The 17,973-nt window shown below is 46.0% G+C and overlaps 1 long non-coding RNA gene across 1 annotated transcript; it reads right to left on the bottom strand.

Annotated features, from left to right (window-relative positions):
• Positions 1-6,714: 6,714 nt before the first annotated feature.
• LOC115337257 lies at positions 6,715-15,750 on the bottom strand. Its single transcript, XR_003922061.1, has 2 exons — positions 15,549-15,750; positions 6,715-8,925 (listed from the first exon to the last, which is right to left on the bottom strand). It is a non-coding gene; the product is annotated as an uncharacterized LOC115337257 (long non-coding RNA).
• Between the last annotated feature and the right edge of the window lie 2,223 nt (positions 15,751-17,973).

Below are 17,973 nucleotides of genomic sequence, written 5' to 3'. Positions count from 1 at the left end.
CCAGCCCTTCTTTAAAACTGGTCTGACATGCAAACCAGTGCAAGTTCAGCTTTTCTTTGCCCATTGGGGGCTAGGACAGTGCAGGTTAGGAGAAGCAGAAGGTACCGTGGATGGTCTGGCTACTCCTGTGTTTTGGAGGACAACCTCCTCAACGCACCAGCACACATCACCATCTGTCCCCTCTCCTCCAGTCAGGACTGTAAAGAGGGCCTGAAAGGAAGGAGAAAGGGACCTAGGGGACACTTCTCCCCTAGTGCCACTCTGTGTTGGGGCAAACCAGAGGACATGGCAGTCGTCCCAGCAGATTCCATTTCCCCTGCCAGGAGCTGAGCTCTTTGAGGAGCCCATACATTTCCATGGGCACAGGTACGTGGCCCCATGGCTTTTCAAAAGCCGCTCCTACTGAAAAGGAAGAGCGCAGCACATGACTATACAGCCGGGAGCAAAGGGGTCTAACAGCTGTGTGCTTTCCAGTCCCCGTTCCTCGCGTGCTGCCAAGGACTCGCTTGCCCAAATGGCCTCTGCTACCTGCCCACCGCAACGCAGAGGCTCACAGCCCTGCTGCAAAACTCTGCCAAGGGACTGGGAAACTACCTGTTCTGGGCAGGTTGCAAATACTGGAGCAATCTGTTTTCCTGGCATACTTGGGGAACCTTCTAATAAGAAAATATAAGGTTCCATGGCTTCTTCCTGAAATTATGAGTGGCCTCCTCTCTTCTTGAGGAGGCAAATCAGTTATAAAACTTGATGAGGGACGGAGACTGTTCCTGAGATTATTTCTGCTGCGGAGCTCTGTTAAATGTTAGCCAGAGGATAAAATTACTATCTTCGGTTTATCTTGGAATTTCCCCTTCCACAATCTGTAGGACCCTGTGTAATAAGAATCTAGTTTAGAGAAGTTGTGACAATTGTTGGGCACAAACTCAAGCTTTTTTTATTGCTTATGCAATCATGTGGGTTTATTTCAAGGAATTAAGGGGGAAAAAAAGTTTAAGAGTATTTGTAAGGGACTACACCTGCCTGGACTTTCTGTTTGCTTTTGCAAGTGCTTATGGTTTTACTGGTTTATGTTCTAGGTTTATTCTTTCAAGTTCAGTGAAATACTGAAGCTGGTCAGAAAAACAGACTATTGAGAGGAATGGCTAGAGACTCCATTTTCAGCCTCACAAACAGTCCTCCATGTGGATACTTATATAATCATTCATATTTAACAACACAGTATTTGAGAATCCCTCAGACCAAATGGACTTTGATCTTATAAACCCTTTATTACACAGGGAAATATTATCCCTACTTTATATAAATGTGGAGCTGCACAGGAGGAAGAGCAAAGGCCCAATGCCCTATTATCCACTTAAAGGCCCTCCAGTTTCACTGGGAAAATAATTTTACACGTCTGGGCCTAAGTGGCAGAGCTAGGGTGTCACCCTGCCCTGCTGCACGTCAGTCTGCTCCCTAGCACCGGAGGAGCATCTCGTGAGTCACTTTCACATGTCTAAGTACAAATCTGCTGAATGGGAGCCAGTTCCTTCCTTCCTTCCTTTTTGATTTGCCTAGAGAGGAGAGGCAACGGCAGGATCAACTCTTCCTGCACCAGGAGCAGGCTGAAATGTTCTTCAGCCAGGAGAAGCCATGGATGGCAGCTGGGTAATTCAGCCTGCCAAGTGCAGACACCTGGATTTACAGATGCCTGCCCTGGCACCTACATCTGGAAGCAATTCCCAGCTTTTCTGGAAACTGGCTAAACCTCTGGGTTTGTCCAGCCACATGGGGTAACACCGAGGTTTCAGGGGCTTGATGGGGACCACAATCATGCTTGCATAACCGAGCTGGCTGCTGCCAGCCATTTCAGGTGGTGCTGGCAGCAGGGGAGCAGGACATGTGGCCAGGGAAATCCACAACTCCTTGGCTTCTCTGGCAGGACCACCAAGGCTGGCCATGTAAAACCAACTCATTAGTCCACCAGGACCACTGTCACCCTCCTCCGGTGCTGGCAGGCATCCCCTGGTGAACCTTCCTCCAGGTAATTAAGGTGTCATCAGCCTCAGGCCTCCTCCCTTCTTGCTGCTACAGGGGTAAGGGGAGCTGCACAGTGTAGCACACATGCCCACACCTCGCAGTCATCCCTTCATGGGATGAAGGGTTTCAGCCTTCCTGGAGGGAGAGGAACTGACCAGACCACCCCAGCAGCTTCAGTAGATGGCATCTACCTGCACCAAGGTCCACCAGAGTGACAGTGAACAGAGCGCAGGGAAGTCAGGCTTTGGAGGCACCCAGTACTTGCACCACTGCACGTTTCCATCTGCTGTGGTTTGGACAACCCACCTACTGTGGTATCAGCACATGGAGCCACTTGGCATTAAATAATGTCATCTTGGGCTGCCATGGCCATGCAAAGAGGATGGCAGGCGGGGATGTGTGTTTGGGTGCTGTCATGCAGCCAAATCTTCTCTGCAGCAAATACAACCCGGCAATTTTCACATGCTTTGGAGTTTCAGAACAAAAGTTTCACACGAACTTAATTGGCCCCAGATTTTTAACACTAGTAAGTAGTTATAACGCCTCAAAAAGAGCTATTTCTTATTGACTGTTTCCCACTGATACATTTTCCAGCTGAGGCTCCCATCACACCTTTACCAAATGAAGAAGAACTCCAAAACCCTCAATGCTCAATCCATTTCTCATTTCTTTTCTTTCACATGTAGCTTGCCATGTTGTTATAATTAAATTTCAAAGCTCAAGTCTCTGCAGTTGTTTTCTTTTTCTGGCATTGTTTTTCATCCAGTAGCCACTACAGCCTAGCACAAACCAAAGTCACCCATCTGGAGGTTAACAGGCCTCTCTTCTTCCCATCAGGTGTCCTGGTCTGCTGCTGAAAGATAAAAGTGGATACTGTTGAATCACGTGAACATGAATGGTAGTGCAGCAAGGCCCTCATTTCTTTTTACCTGATACTCTATTTACCCTGATGTGGTAGATGCCAGGATACTTGGCTTATCTGCAGCTGATCACCTATGTGGCCTTGGTCATAACGCTTCACTTCTGTGACTTGCCTTTGGCCATGTTTGCAACCATCTCTAGGCTGCAGACTCTGTGGGACACATTTTCCTCATGGTGTCTTTCACTCTGGGTGTGCACAAGAGAGTCAAATCCCATGTAGGACCTTCTGTTACCACGGCCAGCCACAATGGTTTGGCACTAAGGTCAGCTGCCCAGCAGGATGGTTTGGAGCACCCCTTGTTACAGAGTGGGGAAGACTCTGCTCCCCCTCAGCCTTTTTTAAAGAAGCTGCATCTTGGAGAAGTCAGGTTTGTTTTACCCTACTAACACCGCTGTGATTTCTCCCTTTATTTATCCCTTCATGCTTCGAGGCAGAGCCCAGCCTCCCTAGCACCAACCTTTAGAGAAATAAATGTTCTTTGGCATGAAAGAGAGCTGCTGTGCTCAGTCTCCCACAATACTTTCTAGCTGAAGGCAGCCTGAAAACGCATCTAGCTATTTCAGTGTTCCCCCCCAAAAGTGGCAAGCGAGCAGAGAAAACTCCCAGCCCTTGCACATCCATATCCTATAAGGAACTGCCTTCAACCATCATAAATAAAACAAAGGTACGTTCTTCAGCTGATCTCAATTACTGGAGCTCCATTGAATTGAACAGAGCTAGGATAATTTACACCAGATGAGCATCTGCCCTCAACATATGTTACATTATGGTTCAACAAGATGGTCTCAGTTTGCCTTGGGGGAGGAGCTGTTGGAGGGGAGAGTTAAGTTTGCTCATGTCTAGGAACGATGGGCTGCAAAATCCCTGAGAGTGAGGAGGTAAATAGGGAAAAGAAGACATTTGGTTATTAGGCTTTCTTATTTCCAGTGATTAGGGTGGGAAAGAGCAGACTGTATGGGAAACAGGCTTCCCTACACCCATTTTGGCAGCTTTCGATTGGCCCCTGACCAGACATTTATTAAAACAGCCTCATAAGTTGCGGTCTTACTAAAGAACAATACAAAACCAACCAAATGTTAATGTATTCAATCTGTTCCTGCTGAGATTTCTGCCTCCCCACCTCCCTGATTATTAGAGAAGGCGGCGGGGGGGGGGGGGAGGGTAAGAAAAAGAAAAAGAGTTTGTATTCCCAGCCTCAGCTGACAGATCTGCTGTAGCCTCCTGGAGTTTTTGTAATTAGAACAAAGGGTCTTCGGGACAGGAACTATAATTGGTTTTGAGTGTTTGTACATTTTAACACAGCCCAGGTTAGGCATCCAAGCACTGACAGAAGGAGCTTGAGCCCTAGGAGAAAAACTCCAATGGAGGATTAAAGGCCTTCAAAAGGGGGTAGTGGATCATATCTGATACTTTAAAAAAAAAAAAAAATTCATGTACTCGAGATTGTTTTCCTTAGCAAGCCACAGGAAAAGCTGTGCTGCAAACACTTGTCAACCAGAGGCCTGGGATAATCTGAACTTCAGGACCAGGAGCGAGGAACAGGGAGGAAATAAATATTTCGGCAAGCAAAAACCCCAGCGCAGGATATGTGACGGAGCTTCTGAATGCTGACAGGGGGTGGGAGGGGTTTTAACCCACCCCTTTTGCTGAAATTTATGAGGGCTGCACATCCCAAACCCGCTGCCAGACCAGGTTTTGTGGTTCAGCTTCTTCAAACGCCTGAACCTGCTCTGGACAGCCAGTTCTGCGGTGGTAAATCAGAGAGGCCGGCACCTTCCCTCCAGCCACAGCTCACATCCTCACATCCAGCCATGTCACCGTCCTGGTCCCTGTGTCCCTTGGAGAGCCCCCTCCAGACAAACTGTGCCCAGGCATTGTCTGGAGAGGGCTGGCTGGCAGCGAGCCCGCACTGTGCCAGGGCATGTGTTGGCAATTAAGTAATATAGATGATCGTGACAAGTGCTGAAGCCCATGCTGGGGCTCCTTTGGGTTTACCGGTATAGACACATGCAGCAGCACCAGCTGCAAGCAGCCTTTCCATGGGAAAAGGATCGGACCCAGAACACACAAGGAGAAAAATGTATTTGCAGGCAGTGTCTCTGGTAACAGTCTGGGGCTCTTTTCCGTAAGTTTAACATTCACTGCTCGAGAAAAACAATGCTTCTGGAGATCTGCAGGCGAGATGTGGTTGCGGTGGGTCATCCTGATCCACAAACAACAGTCCCTTTTTGGGTGGGATTTTCACATGTGTTCTTCTCTGTCCAAAAACCGATTTCACTGGGACAAAGCTCGGACAGCACTGGGCGCTTTTGGAAAACTCTTCCATCACTTCCCATCTCCAGTGACAGTGATGAGCTCCTTGCATAGAGAGCACATGAGTGATGGAGAGTGTGTGGGACAGGGGCCTATCTCCATTTCATTATGAAGAACTACTTTTTTTTTTTTTTTTTTAAAGGCACTTGCTGGGGCAGATATTACTGAAAACAGTTTCTATAAACAAATCCACATGGTGAAGGAGGAAGCTGGGCTGAAGGCAGGAATGGTGTCTGTGCTGGAAGCCATGTAGCTCTGCAGAGGGGTCTTGAGTGGTCCTCTAGCTTTTAATTGGGAAAACTTACCCAGTTCAGTCAGTCAGATGCCTCATTTATGCCAACTTTCAGTGGGTGCTGGGGACTTTCAAGCTCATCATGGCTTCTTTATTAAGACGTCCTGCCTGCCATACATGAATAATTTCACCCCTGCCTCTGCTCCCTGGTGCAAAGGGAGGAGTTCACAAGAGGAAGCAACTGGGGGCAGACTCCTTGATGGTTCAGCCGCTTCTCCCTCGCTCCCTTGTACACCCATTTCAAGCACTTTTTCAGCTTGAGGCACTGGTGCTTTTTGGTCAGTGAGGAATAGTACATAGAAATAGACAGCTGATGGGTATCACTGCAGTTGGGCTTTGCTCAGCAGATCCTGAAACCCAGCCTCTTGGGAGAAGAGCTCATGTTAAGTATGTAAGTCCCAGCATTTTCCTGTGCTCCCAGGGGGAGCCAAGCTGAGTGGCACTTTTTCTATAGGAACCGGGCTTTTAAGAGCTATTGGGGAAGAAACCAGGTAGACAAGCTAATGTCTTACATGTGGATGATGGTGGAGATGTGGAAATAACTGTAAACAAATGGACAAAACATACTAGTCCTTTACAACATTCTGCCAGCAGCAGGTACTAACAAGGGAAGTGTTGCCTTCCTACAGTAAAGATGGGGTAGACATAGCCTGCCTACTGCAGGGACTTGGGCATGTGCATGAGCACTGTGAGTTATCCTCTTGATGAAAAAACAAAACTGAACATGTCTTATAGGCAACCACTCCTTTGTAGGACTCCTTTGCCTTATCTCCTTGCTGTCATCCCAGCCTGTGTGGTAAGTACCTCCCCTGAAATCACAGGGGAGAGTTACCACTGCTGTCTCCGGTGCAGCTGTGGTCCAAACTGCTTTCAAAGCAGCCACGAGCAAAGGCTGCACATGCCTGGCCACACGTGCGGGTGCCCAGTGGCCACCGACCTGGTGGTCCTCCTCCTCACATAAGGAGTACACCTGTGCAGATGGGGCCCAAGACCACAGTAAATCTTGCCTCCACCAGGCCTTCAGAGCCAGGCAGCTTTGAGCCACGGTAACCAATAGTAGGTTTTCTCCTCATCCACCCCATCAACAAGGGAAAACACAGTCATCTGGAGACGCTGCAAATATGCACTGCTGTTCTTTGGTTACCAAAGTCGGCCAGACAGCCGTGAGGATGGTTTAAATGAGTTTATTTCCAACTGCTACATTTCAGGATCATGACTACTAGTGGATTGTAGGTAGCCATACTGTAGCAGCCAGACCGCTCTCAGCTGGATGGCCCCTCCATAGATCTTGTATTAGCAGATTGCAAAAAACCAATTTCTACTCACTTTCTACAGGAAAAAAAATGACATGCTAGCCACCACATGTATTTTTTCCCATAGGCAAACTATGCAGTTCTCTGTTTTATTTGACAAAGAACAATGGCCTAGACAAATACATCTTATATAGAATATAATCTCCAGAAGTAATACCACTGAGTGCAAAAGCAACAGATCTTGACCCTAAAATGCAAATCAAGCAGATGCCAAAGTAAGAAAATGGGCTAATTAGATGTTTAAGCATCTTGCCAATATTTTGCTAAGCACAGAGTAAAAAGCAAATCTGTTTACAATATTTTGGCTGTTCCCGTATGTTCCAAGCACAGCATTTAAGTCAAAAGCCTCTTTGTGTATACAGTAAAGTTCTTGATGTCTCCTGAATGGTTTGAAATAACACTCCCTATAGAAACAATTGGTGTTCATTTATCAGAATTCCCTGCCCTACCTCTTCAACTGAAGTCATGGGCTGGATGCATCTTGTTATTCTGCATGATCAGGTGCAAACTGGCAGTAAACACACTGACTCTACATAAAGTGGTCTGAAACATGGAGGAAGGCAGGGCAAGGGGAAGCAGTGGACCTCCCTGAGCTGCTAGTAGCAGCAGCTCTGCACTCGCTAGGATGGATCATGGAGGCTGAAGGAGAGCACTGGGAAGCAGCTTTTCCTGTGAGCAGGTTCTCCTTGCTACAGCCTGGTGGCCACACTGGTGGCCACACTGCCACATTACTTTACACTCTTTGTGCAGCCTAACCCTGGTCTGAAGCTTCTACCTGCAGCCAGGCATGCAATGGCAGGCAGTGTCTTAAATAAAAGGCAGGCTTTAGGAGGGCCAGGCAAGCTACCAGCTGGTCACCACAGCCAGGATGACATCTGAAGCATTTTATAGAATCTCTCACCACTGGAGGAGTTTTAGAGCTTTAGACAGTCTTTCACTGCTAAAGTTCAAGGTGGAGGGGATGGTGACATGAACCCATTGTTTGGGGTCGTCTTCCTTGGAAGGGACTGGTTTGGGCTGTGGTCAAGAATGGAAAACAAGGCAAGAAGGGATTTGGGTTTTGCCCGTTCTCATAATACCTGTCAGTGTTTCCATTTTCCATCCTTTTTATTCTCTGCGTCCTCAGAAGAGCGCATTTCAGGATTTTTCCAGCATCCCGCAAAGTTTTGTTCAACAGCAGGAAGGAGTTCTCACTGTTTGCATATGAGACGCAACAGGGTGCACTAAACCTAAAAGCTGAAACAGGCCATACCAGCACTTCCAGTCATGGAGGTCTTCTCATATAGACCATGGCATCTGATTTTTGGTGCCATGTTTGCTGAATTCAACCATTTCAACCACTGGTTGCACCTCAGATGAATTTCTGAGTTATCAAGAATGAACAAATTGTTTCTCAGAAGATTGTTTTCTCCAGACTCCTCTTTTTGTTTGCCCAAGGATATTGGCCCTTCTTGAAGAACCGGACATATAATTAGAAATTAATGTCTATTTGCTTTGATGGATTTTGCCTCTTTTCTGAATCCTGAATTATCCACAAAGCTGTTACAAACAGAATAGAATGTATTTGTTCATCAAAAAAATGATTCACCCGTTTCTTCAGGGATTAATTCTCAGTTTTGTTCGTGAGTGGCTTGTTGCAAATAGTCATAAATTCTACCATGTTGGGTTCCAACCCCGGAGTGATCTTTGTCTGGACTTCAATGGGGCTTTGCATGGGGGGGGCCTGGCCACACAGATCTCATTGCAGGATTGGGCAATGGTTAGTTACATAAGTCATATGATGTTGTTTCTGTTCTCTGACTGGCTGACTTATGTAACTACAGAACAATAGCGTGTATTTGAATATAAAGGCAAAAATCGTGCCTCGTATGTGTTCTTCATGAAAGTCTGTTCAAGGGCTGGATTCTGCTGTCCATGCAAGCTATAAAGATATTTTCTTTGACAGTCTCTTGGTTGGTGAAGACATCTGGAGTAGGTGACATTAACAGAGCTGCTGAGATGCTCTGTGTGAGTTCATCTGAGGTCTATTTGCAGACACTGGGCTCACGTATTCTCCCCAGTAGCAGCTGAAATGAAAAGGAACAAAACCAAAGAGAACAACTCATGAAACTGGGCCATCCAGTGACTGAAGTCCTTGACTGCAATGCAACTGCACTGATTTACACCTTGTAAATGTCTAGACATGGAGTTTAATGTTTCCCTTATTCCATTTCAGGGGAATAAAAAGGCTTGAATGCATGGCCAGGGTTAAAAATGGACAGCTTAGGACAAAACATTGTAAAGTTAATGTTCATGTGTTTATTCTTAAACATGAGTATTTTCCCCACTTGTTATTTTTGTTAAAATCTGAACGTGATTTCTATTCAGAGAGGGAAAATAGGAATCCACAGCTTTTGTTTTCAGCTGATGTTTTCTTTTTGTTTATCTATATGATTCATCTCCAGAAGATTTTATCACAGTCTCCTGGAGATTTTATCACAGGTTTTCAGTTCTGGTTTTGTTTTGGTTTTTTCCTCCTAAGGTCCCAGTTCTTGGAGTCATGTGATTACACAAACATTCCCTACTTCCAGTGTTTTAAAAGTAAGTTTCTAGCCGGCATTGTTGCAGAGAAAAGACTGAAAACATAAACCCTCAAGGCTGAGAAGAAGAACACACAATTTATAATTTTTTTTAAACCTCATGATTTCTCAATCTTATGTTTTTTGAGGATAGCCTGACTAATAAGTTTTAAAAGCCCAGGGTTGACAATATTAAAGCAGAATCAGGAGGAGACCATTGCTTAAGTTCATACGACATGACCTGATAGTCTTCTATACTCTTAGGAGATGTTACCATGCAGCGGGCAAGGATTTTTCCTAAGTCACTTATGAAAGTATAAGACCGTCATAGCCCATTCAAAGTAATTTTGTTCTTTATGCATGATGGCTTTTAGCACAGGCCTAAAGTACACATTATTTATGTAGCAAGCTTCAACAGCTCAGAAAACATCATTGCCATCCATAGTGTTAATACCTGTCCTCATCCTTTACAGTCTCCAATGTAAACATGTGTTTTCACAGGGACATTGAACAGAGCAAGCCAAAATTCAAGAGGTCACAGCTGATGCTGTCATGCCATCTTCTAGCCTCTTTGAATCTGCTTTACAGATAATTTCTAACCCAGTCCATTCCTAAGTTTTCCATTTCTAACTTGAATTCACAAAGGCAGCAGATTATGTCTTGCAACGTGCAGCATGGCCATGGAAGTGTTCCCCTTCATCTCATTTTTTCACATACTTGGGAAACTCTCTCATGTTCTGGGACTTGGAATTTGCTGAGAACTTGCTTTTTAACATATTTTATTCAGATGCCACTAACACAGATCTACTTAAGCCACTTTGCTGGTGTCAGAAAACATCATTCCAGTAGAAGCTGGGCACCTACTTCATGGCTTAGGGGAAGCTTGCACCAGCCAGAGTCAGAGTGAGCTGTGTACATTGTGGTGGGAGGACTTCCTTTGCTAAATATAAATACGGCCATTCCTGGAGATCCCAAGTGCTGCTGAAAGCCAGGACAGGGAGCAAGCGGTAACATCTCAGGAGTAATGTGCCTGCACCTTTGAGGCTTTCTCCTGTGTGGTACCTCCCAGAAACACTCACCCTTGCAGAAGAGGGGAAAGCCTTTGCCAGGTGCCACAGGACCTCCACACTAAAACCAGCCAGCAGCGATCACTGTACGTTTGAGGAGAACATGGGTATGTGGATAGGTGAAGAATCAGCAAAGAGCATTTCTTCACTGCTTACACATGCAATCAAGCTACTGCATCTCTACCAGCTACTCTGTTCCGGTTGACTGCATGCACACATATACTCTGCAGCAAATGAGAGGTAAAGCATGTTAGCTAAAACCTTTCATTAAGACCAAGCTCATTTTGTGGGGCTCTAAAACCATGATCTGCTGACACGCCATTCTCTGTCAAGTCAGGATAGCTCATGAAGCCAAAGTCCCAAGGAAAGTGAGCTGCAACAGATGCACAGCTAACACTGTTTAAAGGACAATATAATGTGTTATGGGACTAGGATGAGTGTTGGTGGCAGGGGAGTTGGTTAGTACATCATTTCTGGACACTTGTGAGGCACCATGCAGAAGAACAAATGACTTTCCCCACCTGAATGCTATTTTAATAATTTTGAAACATCTTCCTTAGATGTCTCGTCATTATTCCCGTAGTTAGAAGCTGATTAATGGCATGCCCCTCAAACACATATCTGGGCACATGTACAAAGACTTTTTAATAGTCCCTAACAATGGCCAACAGCTGGCCACAAAACCAGATGATTCCCACCCTCGTAAACTCATGCTCACCAACAATAAAAAACCCTTCTGGCTACTAAAAAGCCTGATGGAACAGATGAATCTTGTTATGAACTGGATTTTATAAATAAAAATTAAAAAGAGGAAAACATTTTAGCTTGTGCATTCATAGGCTGAAAACAGACATAGGTTTCACATTCTGGAGTAGCCAACTGCAGAGGTCTAATTTTTGGAGCTAAACTTCATCTTCCAAAGACTTCTTTAAATACATTTCTGGGTTGGGTTGTTGGGGGGGGGTGGTGTTGTTGATTTTTATTTATTGATTTTTAATTTTGCTGTAGCCCCAGTAAAAAACTTCCTCTGTCCTCTGAGGCAGGAGTGGTGTGTCTGTGCCACTCGCAGGCAGAAATCTCAGGAATGATCTGAAAGGCTTTGTTCTCCAGGCCCTGCCATAGCATCACAGGCAAGCAGTCCGGGCACATCAGCCCAATCACACATTATGCCCACATGCTGTGGAAGGTATGTGCTTGCCACTGTGAGTGCCAGGGTTTCTCCATGCCCCTCAGGAGACAGCAAGGTGAGTTTGGAAAGCCGCCCAACCCAATGGCCGAGGCATGACCCTGCGAGGCAGGAGGCAGGGGAGCCAGGCCAACCCTTTTCTCCCTGCAATAAATCTCTCTGTTGGATCTATTAGCTTTGCATCCAACACGGCTACATGGTTTCTGGAGCAGAGCTGGCCACCCCAGGCTGGCACTGGGAGCCTGGCCACACACCTCGAGCCATCTGCACAGACATTCCCCAGCGGCAGTGGCCCAGCTTCACGCAGGAAGCTGTAGCCACGCCAGCAACAAACACAAATCTCCCCAGACGGCACCTTCTCTCCAGCACAGTCCTTCTGTCCTGCTTCCAACGGACAGGGGGAGAGGCTTCCTTTCCCTTGGGTTTTTTTCTTTCTCTTTGATTTCCCCCCCACACCGTCACTTCTCCTTATCCCTGGAGTGGGTGTGAAATCAGAAGAGTGCGGAGCCAGGGAGAGGAGCAGCGGCCAAGCCATTTGAGGGTGAGCAGATTTACAAAAAAAAAAAAAAAAAAAAAAAAAAAGATAACGGAAAAAAGAGAACTCTAAAGAAGCTCTTTTTGTTAGTTGTTAACAACTATTTAACATCAGGGGTAATTCACAAGTTTAATAAAATCAGGCTTTGTTGAAGATTCAACACCTTCAATTACGGCATTAAGAGCTCCCAATAATTACTCCTCAGACCTTCAGAAGATCCTTCAACAAAGTGTGTATGTGAGGAGGGGGAGGCCAGCCTTCAGTCCCAGCCTTCAGTCCCTACTGTCTTAAAGAATTTTAAAAAAAAATAAACAAAGCAAGCAGAAAAAACCTAATTCTATATAAAGATGACAACTATGATGTCAGTCTCTCACTATATAACAAAAAGCAGCAAATGAAAGAGACAAGACTAATTCTTAGTTAGACACCTTAAATATGACTCCTCTGTTAGTGGATTTCTGCAGGGATAAACAAGGGATTTTCACAGCCCAGGTATGCCCAAAACAAGATTTCTATAAGTAAGGAAGTGAGGGATTTGACTGAAATCTTAGAACAGGCTTTATTTTTACTGCCCTCGGCAGGATTTGGAAAAACGTCAGCATCTGCTTCATCAGGTCCTGGCATAGTTGAGCCCAGCACCTCATCACAATGAAAGGACCCTTATTGATACAGAAAATGGCTGATTATTTACATTCCTGGCGACCATGCAGGAAGTGGCTGATACTGTGAGGAGCGAGGTTGTGGAAAAAGACTTTGTTCCTGTGGAGAGGGCTGCCTCCTCCTATAGGGACCAGCCAACTTTTCTTTAAGCAATAAAAATGGACAGGGAATGGTTCAGCAGCACTAACGCATGGATAAGATTGAGAAGTGCCACATTCCTGCTTCCTGTGAAAACAAGGGGAATCTTGCAATTTGTAACTGGAGAGACTAGGTTTGGGTTTCCTGTTCCCCAATGCTCAATCCAGCCCTTGTAGTTCCTTCAAAGATATATCCAAGGCTCATTTAACAAGGGTTAAGTAAGGGATTTCCCCAGTGCAGGAATGGGACTCCTTAGCTCTCTTTAGGGTGAGTAGCACGCAATGCCATGGCTCATCTGAGCTGCACTGCATTTCAGAAAAGCCTGACACATATTAGAGCAGCCCTGGGATCACTCTGAATTACAGCAGGGACATTGTCAACCTCTGCCAAATCCTATAGTCTCAACAGTACTGATAATGATGTCATATCACATTTGCTCCCTTCTGCAATGGATTGCCATTCCCAAAATTTCATTCAGTTTGTGAAATGTACCTTAGAATGACTTTTATATCACACAATATTTTTTACATATTGAAACACAGTTCCTCTTACACTGCAGAGGCAGATAACCCAGGGTGTTTACAGTACCTCATGTGTACTTACAATTGCCAAGAAAGAGTTTTAAGTAAAACAGTTGGGTTTTTTTCCCCAAGCAATACTACATGGCTACACTGGTAGAATTTTGTCCAATGTTTGTTTGCTGGCATGCACTAGCCTTTTTGTAATCCTGACTCCATGCACTGCCAAAGCACCTGTGCATGCAGAGGGGGTTGCTAGAAATAGGAATTTACTCTAAAATGCCCTGGAAGGGGTTTCTCACTCGCTGCATTTACACAGTGGGGGTAAATGTAGGATGAGCATTAAGCACCATGTGCTCCCATCCCTCGTGCACAGTTTCACACTGTGCTGACAATCTCACTGAATGCAGGGCAGTTATTATCACTGACTCCCTCCAGGGTAAATGAGGTCGGAAGCAAACTCCCATGGAAGTGGCGTGTGCTGAAGCTGAAGAAGACGTCACAGATTTCACCCACACCATTTGGCCTGAGGGAGACTACATTGAAAAAGAAGCCTGCAAGGAGCCTGGTAAGGAAGGAAAAGCCATGCTCCCACTTGTCTTTCAGAGAGCTCCTTTCCTGCATGTGAGAGGCTCCACATGCCCTGGAAGAAAGGGGCAGGCTTTGGGGCTGGGGGTGAGGGTGGTCTGGGAGGGAGGCCCGTCTTGGAAAGGCCTCGTGGAAAGTATGAGTCGGTCTCAGCAAAGCTGGGTTACTCTCCCAGGCGGGTGGCAGTCCAGGGCAGCAGTGCCATTTGGCCTCGTGGAGCTGAAACAGCTGCCAGAGCCTGAAGGAAAATTCCTTACCACAGTCGGGCCAAAATCCATAGCGTGGGATTTCTGACCTCCTCAAACCTGTTTTCAGCTCCCCTGCCCTGCTGCTGTGGAGGTACTGCTTCAAGTGGTTTTCTTCTGCCGGCGCCAGCAGGCTTAAAGCTTTAGACCTTTCCCACCACTGCCGCTCCTACACTGAGCTGTGCTCTGGCGAAGACATGGGTGTTAAGGAGAACACCTTGCTTTCTAGTGGGCATTAAGGAGAACACCTTGCTTTCTAGCAGGCTTGGGCGAGAGACTCAGGGGTTGGCCGGATCAAGTGAGATCCTTTTCAATTAAGCACTGAATGGTACCTCCAGGGATTTGGCTTCATCAGTCAGCTCTGACACAGGCTCCACAGTGACCCTTAAAGTGTCCCTCAGGGCAACATCCTCCTGAGTGCCCTGGTCCCTATCTCCTGTGGAAATCTCTGTGAATTAGGTACCTCAGTGGTATTTAGATGATTAAGTACCCTTGCAAAATGGGGGCAGTGGCACATTGTTTGACACACTTATCCTCTGCACTCTTCAGTCAGATTTCCTCCCGTTAGGGATTGGTAACACACTTAGGACACGTGGTCTGCTACCAGGTTGCTAAGAATGAGGAGAGCTTCTTTCACCCACACCAGCTTTGCAGCATTGCAACTTCAATGCTAAGGAAGCTACCTCTGATGTCCAAAAGAGAGAAGGAGGAGGAGGTGGCCAGGGTAATGCCTCTCTAATGCGACCTCACATGGGCTGGTTTACAGCCAAGCCATGAACACCAAAATAAAGTGTCAGCTAGCTGTACCTGCAGGTACTCTTCAAGTTCAGCCCATGCTCATTGGACCTTTGCATCATTCTAAATTAGGTGCTGATGGATTTTATTTACACCGAATTTAACTTAATGTGCTTGCTTGCTAACTTCCTGCTTATCTGGATACCACATAAGCATATGCCCAATCCAATTATGAAAAGAATGAGAAATACAGTGAATACTACACATTTTAAGTAAGCATAATAAATTACCAGAGTTGTGGCACATACCTGTGCATGTGAAAGAGAAAAAAAAAAAAAAAAAAAGAAAAAGAAAAAAACAAACAAACAAAAAATAGAGCTGACTTCCCCCAGCCATTTAATTAGAAGTAACAGCATCTCATTTGCAAGACTCACACAGGGCTTCCAAGGTGAAACTTACCCTTTAACAGCAGCTGGAAATTTCCTGCCATGTTAAAAAAGGAAGAGCTGTGTTACAGAGGAGTAGGAAGAAATATGGAAATATTAGCAGTAGGCAGGCTTCTGCGGATTGTGCTGGGTATTGACAAACAGCTAGTTGGAAGGCACGGTAAACTATAATGAGCAACTGCAGCTCCCAGTTCTCCTGAAAGAAAAATTCTAGTGGAGAGTTTCACAATTTTCCACCACGTGAGTAAACTGTTTTGGATAGCAGTGAGGCAATACTACTTGTATGAGATTGGGAGTGGCAGCTGTACGCGCCTCCAGTGAAAGGAAGAGGGTAACACTCAGAGGCTTAAGTGATTCTATCGCTAAATGAATCAGAATTCGAGGGAAAAGATAAGTGAAAAAGCATTGAAACAGGGCCAGGGAAGATGGAAGGGGAGTATGAATAAAACAGAAGAGGAGAATGTGTGATTCAAGCTGTTGCTTATGACACTTTTTTTAGCCACCAGAGAGATATATATATGCACGTGTACATATTTATAAATATATAGATATATATTTCTGATATATATATGGGCTTGAGCAGAATCTTTCATTCATGAGGTGTTTATCATCCTTAAGTCGATCCACTTCACAGAGGCACTGCTCGTAAGCGCCTTGCAGGGTAAGGTCCTCTGACCAGTGCACGGGGTCTGCTGCACCCACAAGGCTGAATTCAGCCATGAAACAGCCTGTCCTAGAGAGACTGGGTCCTGGCTTGGCATGTTTTTCAGCCAGGTTTTGGGGTTGAAGACAGGCAAGGAGGGATTTCCTGCAGCCATGGTGCCTGTCTCGCACGGGGCAGCAGCGGGGAAGCCCGGGCAGCTGGGGCAGCCTTGCTGTGACAGCCAGGGCCTTTGCGCAGATCTGTTTGCAGAGAGGTTAATAAGACACTTGTAAGAGCTAGACACCCACTGCTCACAGCAATTTCACCTCCTCCTCCTCCCCCCTGCCTCAAGATCAACACCAGCGGTGCAGCCAGCCTCTAATTACATTTTTAAAATCCTGTCAGGTCGTGAGGACGTAATGAGCTCTAATTGTGGAAGACCGTTCAGGGAGACTTGTAATTATGCAGTCATTAAGCCGGTTAAACACACCACGGTCTCTTTTGCAACGCTGTGTCATTTGGCTCTTCACCAGCAGTGACACAAATGCGGGATTAAGCTGGCAATTAGTAATCAGCAGGTACCAAACAATAACTCCCGGCTCCGCCGATGAGTGAGACTCCTCCTGGGCTGGGGCTGTGTTGAGGCTTCCCCCGCTGAGAGGTGCCCTGGGTCCCCGCAGGCAGCTGGACACCCAGAGAGGGGATGTTGGCTGGTGTGTCCCAACCAGAGAAGCAGCCCTTGTGTTCACAGTCCTGCCCAAAATCTGCCAGTTCATGGATGTTATTCTCCTGTTTCAGAAGTTTGGGAATGTTCTTGGCACCCTACGAAACCCAAGAAGCTTGCATGAGGCAAAGTAGATGATGCAGGGTACAGGGAGGTGGGAAGTCCTTCCAACTCACCCCGCCGGAGTTATGGCCAGGTGAGGGACCCAGCATCAAGCCCCTGCTCTTCCCAACGGTGCTGTTACCTGAGGTGGAAGATCCTGCATCGGGGCAAAGCAGGGACCTGCAGGTGGTTCCCACCCCGTGCCGCCTGTGTGGCCTCCCATCTTAATCCTCCTCCATCACAACCTTCCTGGAAGACTTTGTTGAAAAACGCTTGTATCCTTAAAAACACTCTAGGTCGACTAAAAATGGCTTTTTCTATTCTTTTGGTTTCTACCAGGAAACATTCCCCAGCCATTTTTTTAATCGCCTCATTTACTAAATGAAATTACTCTAGAGAAAACAAACAAAACAAAACTTCTCCTGCCTGTGTGGGAGGAGTGGGGAAGAGAGGTCATTAGACCAAACTCTCCTCCGTCTACATCTCAGATCTTGTGACAAGGCAAACCACAGCCCTTGGGTTTTATTCAGCTGTCTCAGTTTCTTTGAAGTCTACTTTCATAACTGTTCACCTCATAAAGGTCAGTTATGTATATAGGAAACATTTTCTAGATTCAAGCTAGGATGGAGGAAGACCTATCAGGATGAAAATCTCAAGGACAGTAAAAGCTGCATACAGAGAAGCTCCAGCAATGAGCAGCTGAGAAGGCTTTTTCTGAGATAGACCAGATTATCTAATATTGTCAATTAATAAAAACTGTGGTGCTTACATAAAGAGAAGAAGTGGAATAAGATCGGCTTGGATGTCTGAATTAGCCCCAAAGATTTGGTCTTAGGGCGTTCCAAGCAAATTGTTAGCTTTCGGCTCCATATCCTAGAGGAATGCCTTGGCACCCACTACATCCAAGCGCTCAGCTTATGAAATGAACTTAACTCTGAGAAGTCTGCCTTTCCGCCTCCTCGCAAAATT

This window comes from Aquila chrysaetos, chromosome Z (genome assembly GCF_900496995.4).
Source record: "Aquila chrysaetos chrysaetos chromosome Z, bAquChr1.4, whole genome shotgun sequence".
Classification (NCBI taxonomy): domain Eukaryota; kingdom Metazoa; phylum Chordata; class Aves; order Accipitriformes; family Accipitridae; genus Aquila; species Aquila chrysaetos.
Note: the sequence above shows the minus strand (reverse complement) of the source record. Positions and strands in the feature narration are given on the sequence as shown.